This window comes from Centruroides sculpturatus, unplaced genomic scaffold, assembly GCF_000671375.1.
Source record: "Centruroides sculpturatus isolate CEXI.00-Female unplaced genomic scaffold, Cexi_2.0 scaffold14, whole genome shotgun sequence".
Lineage (NCBI taxonomy): Eukaryota > Metazoa > Arthropoda > Arachnida > Scorpiones > Buthidae > Centruroides > Centruroides sculpturatus.
The window spans coordinates 638020-649580 of NW_019384312.1; the positions used below are offsets into that span (position 1 = coordinate 638020).

General features: G+C 29.0%; 1 protein-coding gene across 1 annotated transcript in view; it reads right to left on the minus strand.

Annotated features, from left to right (window-relative positions):
* The window catches only part of LOC111622123 (zinc finger protein 91-like), a 42940-nt gene extending 32285 nt beyond the window's left edge, over positions 1-10655 (minus strand). The window contains exon 1 of the mRNA XM_023364450.1: positions 10375-10655. The gene's annotated coding sequence lies outside the window, so the exon portion shown is untranslated. The remainder of the gene's footprint in view (positions 1-10374) is intronic.
* Positions 10656-11561: the final 906 nt, after the last annotated feature.

The following is an 11561-nucleotide window of genomic DNA, read 5'->3' on the forward strand; positions in this document are numbered from 1 at the left end:
CAAAAAAATATACGTATTTTGGAAATGTTGAGTCGAATTAGTCTAGAATCGATTAATTTTATGAAAGAAAACCTTTCAAACAGCCGTAGTCCGTAAACTATGATTCCTACAAAATTGATTCATAAAGAACGGAACGTATCTACCGTCTTATAGGGGGATCTACTGTACTTTACTTTACTGAAAAGGAGTAGAAGGTCCAACCTTACAGCATAGCCTTTGAAAAGGAAGGATGAAGAGTTTTAGAGGAAATGAGAAGTAGGAAGAAAAGAAAAGACTAATAGGAAAGTGTGAAACATGAGACCTCAGAGCACCCAGTCAGTTCCATTAATTGAAATTAACAAATGTACAAAACTTGGAGCATAGCCCATAAGCAAATAGTGAATATAAGGGAATTCCAGAAAGGCGTGGACGCCCAAGGGGCTGCCTCTGGTGAGGCAGTTGTGGCTATATACAAATAGTAGCAATGCAAGCACACTAGATATTAATATAAGCTAATGATATGCAAACTAATAAAATATAGTTTATTTTCTTCTTTTTATTGGTTAAGATTAGTTTGAATGTCACTGTTGCAAATATCAGGTTAATTAGGATTGTAATGACAAGGTAGAAAAAATAGAAATAAAATTATACTGTCAAAGTCTCAGGGTCTCATATTAAGATCTTGTAGGCTGCAGGTTGCTCATGATTGATCTAAACAGAACTAAATGATATTCATATTGAAAAATTTGATCTTCAATATTAATACATAAACATATAAATTATATGCTTTTAAGTCTCCAAATGTTCTATTCAGCATCTCATTCTTGACTTCCATATAATAATCAAAGGGTTTTTGCTACTCCCTAACAATCCTAAGGCTCCCTCTGTCTAGTCACATTTGCCAAATATACAAAATTACCAGTGGTCTTTTCCTCTCATGATTTATTAAGAAATAAATTTGATCACCACCATTGATGCTACACTTTAACTTATTACTTTAACTTATTAATGTGTACTTTATCAATGCCTTGTAAATGTTTCTTCTGTCAAAGCTAGAGCATTGATAGAAGAAGCTTTAAACTTGTTATATCTAAATGTTCTGTCAGTAAAAGCTACATCTTAATTTTGTTTCATTTTATGTTAAATACAGTACATTGCCACCTGTCATCTGATTTCATCTAATAGCAAACATATTCCATATATTCATAATAATTCTGGCAGAAAATTTTAACGAGTTGTTGTCTTTTTAACAATAGAAATGGTATATAAAAAAGAGCATCAAGTAAACAATTTTAAAAATAACAACAAAACAAAAAATCATATATCATAATTTTAAAAACTAATTTTTTAAAATGATACTATTTATTTGTAAACTTATTTGAATATAAAAAAATATATAGAAAAACAGATAAATTTACATTATAAATTTAAAAAATGTTTCTTCTATTTTACTCAATCTCCATATTAGTCAACATTTTCAGTTGTCAGTTGCCTAACATACTTTTAGTCCTATTTATATCAAATAAATAAGACTATTGTATTAATACTGCACATACTTCCTTCCATATTATCTTTTCTATTCTTTAGTTTTTGAAATTTTATATTGGCACTCATATGAATTGTATGAAAGAATTCTTACGAGTGCAAAACTTTTCAATTTAAAAAATTTATCTTTTATCTTTTGAACTTTCTTTACTACCAAATATTTTTTTATGGTTAATTTTTTTCTAAATTCTTTTTACATATCTTATTTGATGGTTTTCACATTATCATAATTTGTTTTCAAATTTTCAACCAGTGTAAGAATATTCTGAAAGCTTGATGCTGCTTTAAAGATCAAAATTTTGTTCTTTTCTATCATCATCTTTATGTCTAAGAGATCAAAAACACTTATAAACTAATAATTATGAATACCATATTTCCCCAATTAAACCCTGATAATTTATTTCTAAGATGTATGTATTCTCCAGGATTTTTTAGTAACCAGGATTTATTATAACTGGATAAAATTGAAATACTTGTGCATTTTTGGATCTATAAAAACTGTTTATTGACTATTGGGTTACAACTACAACATTTGAAATAATTACTATTTTCATAGTTAACCTAATTCAGTTGTTAATTGTCATTCATGTCCCTTTCAATGTCATCAGAATTGGTATTTAGTACCTTCAAGTTCAAACTCACCATCTTTCTAATTATAATATCTCCATTCACAAACTCAATTGTAACTTTTTCATGCTCAATACTCAACAATTATTTAATCTTATTTCTAAAAATGTTTTTCGAACCTTGGAATAGGAATTCCAATGTTCAAAAAACATTTTTGGGTTCAGAGCACTGTCCAACTCTACATAATTTGAAAAGAGATTTTTAGTTAAATTTCATCTGTCACTCTAAATTGCATTATCCTATATCTGTTGACATGTAAACATATATTTCAACATGTTTCACCATACTTTTCAACCTTGGGTATATTGAGACTGGGTATCATTGTTAACATCACCTTTATTTCTTTAGATTTATTCAAAAATTAGAGTTTATTTGAATCCTAAGGTTTAATTGAGGAAATATTGCACTTATCAAAACTTGTCTTGTTACTAAATAATGGCATTCTAATTTCTATTAACAAAATATAAATTTCTATTAACATAACATAAAACTTTCAAAATTGATACAAACAAATAGTTGCATTGCAATATACAGTATGTTAATATACTAGTTCCTTGTTATGATGTAATATATCTAAATGAACAATACAATGACACACATGTTTTTTTGTCTTCCAAATATGAAAATGCTTTAGCCAATAATGGATAGATAGATCTGTTATATCACACCATCTGTTACATCACTCATTTGGTTTGTCTCCCTAACTGCACAATGTAAAGAGGGGTTACTGTAATTAAAATAAATATTAATCATTTACAGTAGTGAAATCAAAGTCTTAGAAAACAGAAGTTTGCAAAACAATACTACAAAAAACAAATATCAGTTATAGTATTAACATGTACAAAAACTTTTCTATTTGTATGACATACAACTATTCAAAAAACTAAACAAATTCAAAATTTTTCTCTTGAATTCTTTCTGTACTTTAAAGCATTTTTATCACAATTAACACACCAAAATATTGAAATCTTATACAAATTTCCAAAACAAAGATTCATTTTCATATAGTCAAAATGTTTTTAATAATTACATAAAATGCCAGTCTTAACAGAATTGCAATTTTAGATATTTATTTTTTCCTATTTATACATCTAAAAAAATGTAAAAATAAATTAAATAAAAATATCCACAAGTAATAATTTATTACTCAGAAGAATCTGAAGAACATGCAAAATTATATACTATTTGTACATAATTCCTATTATCAAAATTACTGGAAATATACACATAATGATGTCTTACTCGTTAATGACAGTATTTAAAGAAAATTTATACTGTGTGATTTAAAGGAACACATGACAACTGGATGATGGTCAACTGGGCAATAGTCAACTGAGCAACAGTTAACTAGGAGACCATCATTTGGGCAACAGAAACTTAAAAATTTTTGCACACTTAGCAAGCATATGATTTTACAGATATTATTTATTTATTTGTAAATATTGATAAAATATATATAAATAAAAATATGGTTAAGACTTATGAGGTACAAGTTATTTCCAACTTAAGGAAATGTTTTGGAACAATGCACTGTAGCATTGTTAATTATTGTATGTCAGAAGAAGCAGTTAACAAAGCACATCAAAGGAAAGTTCTTCAAAAAAAATTTTCGAAGAACTTTTATATTTTTTTGTTTTAATGTATATTGAATTTAATGTAATGTATTTTTAATTTTATGTAATTGTTGTCTTTGTTTTTATGTGCCTACATTTGTTAATTTTGGAGAAAGATATCAACAAGACTTTTCTATTAACTTGTAAAAATAAATAAATAAATAAATAAATAATGTACGTAACATGTATAAATATGTTTATTAATTACAAAATCATTCTTTTACCTTGTTTAACTTGTTTCTCAAAAAATGTTATTTAAATTTTCGGGGAAGTATATCAATAGAAAAGAATGGTTTTAATAACCATTCTTTTCTATTCTATTACTGAGCTCTTGTTTTGTCACCCAGTTAGCAGTAGCCCAGTTGTCCAACTAGGCAATGGTGAGTGGACAATGATGGTGCCCCATGTAAAGTCCCTCTGCAATGGACTACACCCATATGGCTCAGCTGAGTGGTGACATCATAACTTACTCTAATTCTTTCAACGCACCGTCTGCTGTGACATCATTACTCTGTTCCTGGAAGCTTCTCCTGTTTTCCAGACCCATTGAAGAGGGACTTTACAATCACGCTGTATAAAAGAAATATGAACACAAATAACAAAATACGAAGTGATCATAATTAAAGTACCCTTATTCAATGCTATCTAGAGATATTTAGCAAACTAAATGCAATGAAGTCTGGTTTGGTGTCATTTCAGGACATGTAAACACATTTCCATAAAAAAAAATATTAGTACTGTACCAAACTCATCACTTTTTTGTTATAAAAAAATAAAAAATTAGTTTCCATTACATGAGTGCATATTTTACAGCCAAATTTTGGGCTTAAAAGTGGCCACAACTGTTGAATGTAATTCTTATTATCAGCTATAATGGCCATCACCTTTCCAGAATTTGCATTTCTTATGAAGTTGTTTTATGAAAACAATAGCAATTTTGCAGCTGCATTTTGGGAAATTTGCTGTTGTAAGAATTTACAGCAAAGACTATTGACTCTACCAGCTCTCAGAAGAATGAACAGTCAGTTCAGCGAAACAGACATCTGAGAATTCAACCGAACTGATGGCAATCATTTCACAAGTCATTGAAGACGTTAACACAACTATAATTGAACAGCCAATGAATAATGTTACAGGTTCCCATTAGTGCATCTGCAGTGTTACAGTTAGTGTTGCCACCAGACCAGTTTTCACCCAGACAAGCTACTTTTTAAATTCATGGTCTAGATTGATTATTAATTTGTCCAGTTTTTGTAGAAATTGTGAAATTATGATAAAACAAAATAACTTTGCATCGATTAAAAGTTTTTTCTAAGGTACATGATATTTAGTTAAATTTGATGTGCAGATGATAATTATTAAAACAAAATAAATTTATAAAAATATTTGCAAGTATTTTATTTTAACAGTTAAACACTAACTTTACACCCCCCATCCAAACTTATTCCTAGGCTAAGGGTGCGACTATGCAGACACGAATTTAATAGTGAGCGAGATGTTACAAGCAATATAGTTCTCACAAAGGAAAATGCACACAAGCGAGAAGCAAGAAATCTTGCTGGCGTGAGTGAATTTCTGGTTCTAGCACATATCTGACAGGGTTTGATATTTATCATGTCTCACCTCTTCTTGCCATATATTCTCGCTTGCTCGCATCTGCATAGTTGCAACCTAAGAGTGACAGAAAATGTACTTTTAAAATTCTAACTCGCAAATATCTCTAGCAAATATTAGATCTCTTCCAATACAAGTCCCTAACTGGTTTAAAACTGTCATGCACTTTATTCAGTTCTTGGCTGAAAATGACATTGTACATGCCTTATATGGTTTCAAATTCAAATCAGTGTTGGAACAAACCTATTGTTTGGGTCAACAATTTTGAAAAGGTATCAACACTAGTTACAATTGTTGGATTATCCTATGGCATAGTGCATAATGTACTAAGAAAGTTTACCAAGGTGGTGTTTCTGATCTGTTAATACCAAGTAGTAACACATTAGTTGTAACCTAATTGCAAACACTTCTTAATGCTCTCAGAGTGGAAAAAATTTATGATCCTGATCCAGACTCTAACCAACAGCGATAATGTCTTGAATCAGTCAATTTGTTCTTCAGATAGTAATTCTTTCAAATTTATTACAAGGATACTTAAAAAGTGGTTTATTAGAGAGGTTGAGGCACACGTTTTAAACGTGTAAACGTGTACGTGTGACGTTCAGCGCCGCTTTCCTGTAAGCCTAAAAGTTTGACAATGATGTTTGGATAGTCGGTGGAATCACGCTCGACATTTCAAACACTATCGTCAAACTTTTAGGCTTACAGGAAAGCGGCGCCGAACGTCACACGTACACGTTTACACGTTTAAAACGTGTGCCTCAACCTCTCTATTGAGGACATGATTGTCACTTGTAGTATCAGAAGTGGCAAGTTTTGGTAATATTTTCTATTTTATGGAAATGTTTTCAGCATGCCCTGAACTGTTACAACAGTAGATCTGATTGCATTTAGACCACTAAATATCTCTTTAGACCAGTGGTTTCCAACTTGTGTTCCAAAGACCCTAGGGTTCTGACAATAAAACTTGGGATTCTGCAATAAAATTAGTTTTTAATTCACAGTTTATTTAAATAAATTTTTCACATATTTTAAAAGTTTTAAAATTATTAATATGCCATAGAAAAAGAGGACCTGTACACAGATTCCGCATGGCTCACACATGTGGAAAATGAAATCCATTGAGTCTAATGGTAGGAAAATCAAATCATGTATTTGACTCTTTGTATTCCAAAACTAGTGTTAATTTCCAACAGATAAACTGTTGCACAAGAAATAAAACTATTTGAATACTTTTGTGTTTATTTAGTGATTCCAAAAAAATTCAAATGCATTCAGTTGTCTCCTTAGATCAGTTCCAACCACATCTGCTGACAAAATCTAATAATTAATGCAAAGGATTATCTTTGTGTTAATTATTAGTTTAAATTAATATTTGCTTTTCCATTATTATTATTTAAAATATTATTTTTGATCTTTTAATTTGTTGTTTTATTCATAAACAACAAATTTTATAAACAAGTTTTATTAATATAAGTTGGAAACTTATATTAATAAAACTTCCAGACAGTGTTGTATAAGAGTATTTTAATTAAGATCACCAGTAAAATAAAAAAATTCAACAACAAAAATAAATGTCAAATTTATTAAATTTTAAACATTATCAAAGCTAGATAGGGTTTCAGATATTTCAAATTTTGCAAATTTGCATTTTAAATAAAAAGTAGCAGACTTGACTATTCTTGCCGTTAAATGATTTTGTTTTATTTTGAATAAGAAATGAAATTAAATTGATACTGCTTCCGATAGCAAATATGTCAAATGTGATCAAAACATTATTTTCATAAATACATAAAATTAAAAAATTATGTATTTGTTAAATGAAATAATCTATTATTAATTATGACAGTGTATTTTAAACACTTATATGCTTATGATTCATATAATATGATTCACAAAACGTTAACCACAAGCATTGTGACCTTTAAAATGTTAGATGTGATACATAGGATTAGATAAAATGTGTTAAATTGCATATGCAGAGTTTTAATTGTATTCAATAATTAAACAGACTAGATAACATAAATACTTCTAAAAGGATAAATAACAATCAGCAGTTGTCAGAGACAAAAATCAACCAGTTCAACAACCGGTTAACTGAGTAACTGTAATTACCAATCAGATTAAAATGCTTGAAATTGAATAGTTATAAAATAAAATTATTTACTTATTGTCTAAATAACAGATCTTAAGGTCTTAAAATATAATAGTTATAACAACTCATTTTAATAGTAACTTATCACACTAACTCATAGATATATTTTAACATTATGTATTGATTGATATTCATCATTATTCAATGAATAGACAATTTAATTCAGATAGTCAAATAAGTTTTACTTTAAGAAATATTTTAGGTCATAATGTGGCCAACTTCAGTTTACAGATATGGAGATGATCAGATTGACCTAATATGTTTCTTAAAATAAAACTTCCTGGACTACCTGACTTAAATTGTGTATTCATTGAGATTATTACAGGGTCAAGTTTCACAAACTTTTATACCAGTTAATATATATATATACAGTAAATTTATTTGATAAGTAATCACAACTCAAATCTTTGACCCTAATTTCTTGATATCCAATAAAGGATACAATCTGTATTCTGTTTCATGCTCTCAAACTAAACATGCTTTCAAATTTTTATTGAAATAATTACACTACCCAATATTTTACCTCAAAGGAAATAAAAGTGGTGTCTTATCAATTTCAATGCCTACATTTTGAAAATCAGCAAGAAAATGTAACATAACATCAGACCTAGAAGTTGACTAAAATATAAGCAACTAAACATTTGAATTTTAAAAGATTTTTAGAACATTGGCAGTTAAATTTTTGAATGTCTTTAGCATTTGCTTTTTAAAATTATTTTGAATATAACAGTAATAAGAAAGATCAGTAGTCTGGCAGCTAAATTTTCAAATATAATGGCAATAAGGATGATTGGTAAAATAATTCATCTTTCTTATTCTAATATCTGAAAAGGACCTCTAAAGAGATCAAAAATGTTTGTATTTGTGAGAAATATAGGTACTGGAAGTTGTATTATAAGTGCAAGTTTGCTCTAACATAATATTATAATTTTCAGATATCAAAGCCCTTAGTACATCAGATATTTGTGCATTACCAATGTAGAGTAATGATGTAACATCAATATTAGGAATTAATACAATAGGAAGCATTTTCAGTGAAGTAAAACAAGCTGCTGAAACTTGAAACTGATAGCCCATGTTCATAAACTAAATGTATTGTTTAAAGTGCTTTAAACTGGAAGTGAGCTTTGTTGCTAGGTTATCGAACAGTTGTTGAGACAGATGGTATTCAAATAAATGTCCATTTATACTCAACAAATTAAATTTATCTCTAGAATTTAATAAGAAGCTATAGCAACCATAACTGAACAGATTACAGTAACTTTTGCTACCATGGTAGGAAGGAATCTGCCCTTGCTGATTTGTTACTGGCTGAAACAGTGCAAATAAAAAAGCAAAACAACATTAAAATGACTTTTACAGATTTATGCTATAATCACATGCTATTTTGTATGGTACTGTACCATTACACAAAGATGTGTCTAGGTTTCCCCCTTGCGTGATAAGAATATTTCAAGGTGATTTTTGAAATCTGGAAAATTTTTTTTTCTATGAAAGTCACCTATTTTAATGCCAGAACATAAATGTATTTTTTTGTTGGATAGTGTTATTGAAATGACCCTTACAACTGTAAATCTTGCAATAACTTATTTAACTAAAATTTTTATGTAACTGAATATAACTTGAAATCTTATATACTGTTTACATTTCAATCTTTTATCTAAATTTTATATATCAATATATAATTTATAAACTACATTTTGATATACAAGATAATATTTTAATTAAAATAGTTGAGAACCAAATCTCAGCTATTATAAATTTGCAATATTATCTTCCTCAAATTTTGCCATATTTGATATTTTATTACTAACTCATTACATTTAATTCATAATTCTTTAATTTACATTCTTCATCAGTATTTTTTTATATTATCAGCATTACACTTGATTGGATAAGCTAAATATTTTATTATTGCACAATAAGCATTATAAAAACAAAATTTTTTATAAATTTTTATTGAAATTTGTTTAACATTTCGTATATATTTTATTCACGACATTTTTTTAACTGGGACAAAGATTCTCGCCCGTCACACCACATAAATTAGTGAATTTATTCATTTTACATTTGCAATTTCATTACATTTTTACGTCATAATCCAATTTAATACGGTATCACTTCGTACGCAATCTAACTTTAAGAATACATAACGCAATGAAGTTTCAAGTATATAATTTATATATTTATACGTATACGAATCATTAAAGCGTGTTGTAAGATATGTAAAAATAATAATAATAATAATATNTGGAAGAATGCCAAAGAGAAGAAAAGAAAAAAAAAAACACAGCACAATTAAAAAATTCCTCCCAAGACTCTAAGATATAATTTTAAGTAATTGCAACATATATAACTCGTCAAGCATAAAGTTGCATCTGTCAAAAAAGAGCATTGCCCTCTTCGTGCGCATTCTAGCATTACGCATTCTACCATTTCTTCACTTCCGGTACACCCATGCTGATGACGACATCGATGTTATTTCCGGTGTAACCTCGATTTGGCTAAGGGCAAAACAATATTTGCTCATACATGGCAAGTGTTCAAAAAATTACCGTTTAATTGTCTATTATACACGAAAGATTTGTGTAATTTAGAAATCGACAATCTTAACGGAATAATTTCTTTCGAAATCTAATCATAAAAATCACGAAATTATAAGGATTTTTAATACTGGTTAAACCTTGTCTACATTATTATTATTATTAAAGATCAAGGACGTTACGAGGCCCGAGACTTTTAAATCTGATACAAGAGATATCAATGCCGAATACCACCATGGCTGCCAAGCAAATTATATACCAGATCCGTAAGCTTATTCAATAGATTAAATGCACTCACCTCCAAACTTAAGTTCTTCGTAATGAGACTACGTAATAGATGGATGATACCTGTTGATAACCGGTGCAATTTGATAATAAATTTCCCCCTTTTAATAATTATAGTGCAACCCAATTTCCATCCGTATCTTTACTAGATACTGTGCCCTACCTGAAGACGTCACCCCGGTGGCCCCCGCAAACCGGATACCACTCGACCAGTGCCAGCAGGAAGATACGGTACAAGGCCATCAGCATGGTGCACGTATAATACACATAGAAACTATCGACATCTGGCGGTGGGTTACATTGTGATCCACGTGTGCGCTTCCGTATTGATCCGTTTTGTTAATTTGTCTGTTGCTTTTTTATTTATTTATTTATTTATTTATTTATTATTTTAAGGAATTTATTGCGGTTCAGAAATGTAACATAATTGTTGACAAATAAATTGTTAAAACAAGTTTGGATGCTTCTAAATATATTGTATTAGTGTACAGTCGACCCCTCCCCCTATAACACTGTTGATAATTCCGTTTTATATGAAATCCGTGTTGTACGAGTCACTTAGATTTTACAAATACGTGTGCCGGGCTGTGAACGGCTCACGTATTTGTATTTGTATTTGAAAGCAGTTTTAAACTGTACGTTGTATAAACTCATTTTTTAATATAATTATATACGTAAAAATTGAATATTTATTAAGTTTATTACAGAGAGAAGGTAGCTATTGTATATATACTGTATATATGTATCATATGAAATTGGGATTGCTGAAATGCGGAATTTGTAAGAATGACTCGAATAAAAATTTGTTCTTACATAAGTTTTTAAGTTACACAATAAAAAAATATTGTTTTTATTAAAAGAAAACTTGTTAAATTGCTATATTGATTTCTTTAAAAACAGTCGACCCCCCTATAACACTGTTGATAATTCCGTTTTATATGAATTCCATATTGTACAAGTCACCTAGATTTTATAAATACGTGAACTGTTCACAGCCCGGCACACGTATTTGTAAAATCTAAGTGATTCGTACAACATGGAATTCATATAAAACGGAATTATCAACAATGTTATAGGGGGGTCGACTGGATTACTGTATGTATTTGACGGAAATAAAAAAAATCAAACCCGAATTTTCTTTTAAGAACATCATTATTTGGAAGTTAAATGATTTCAATACAATTTATTAATAAGAAATTA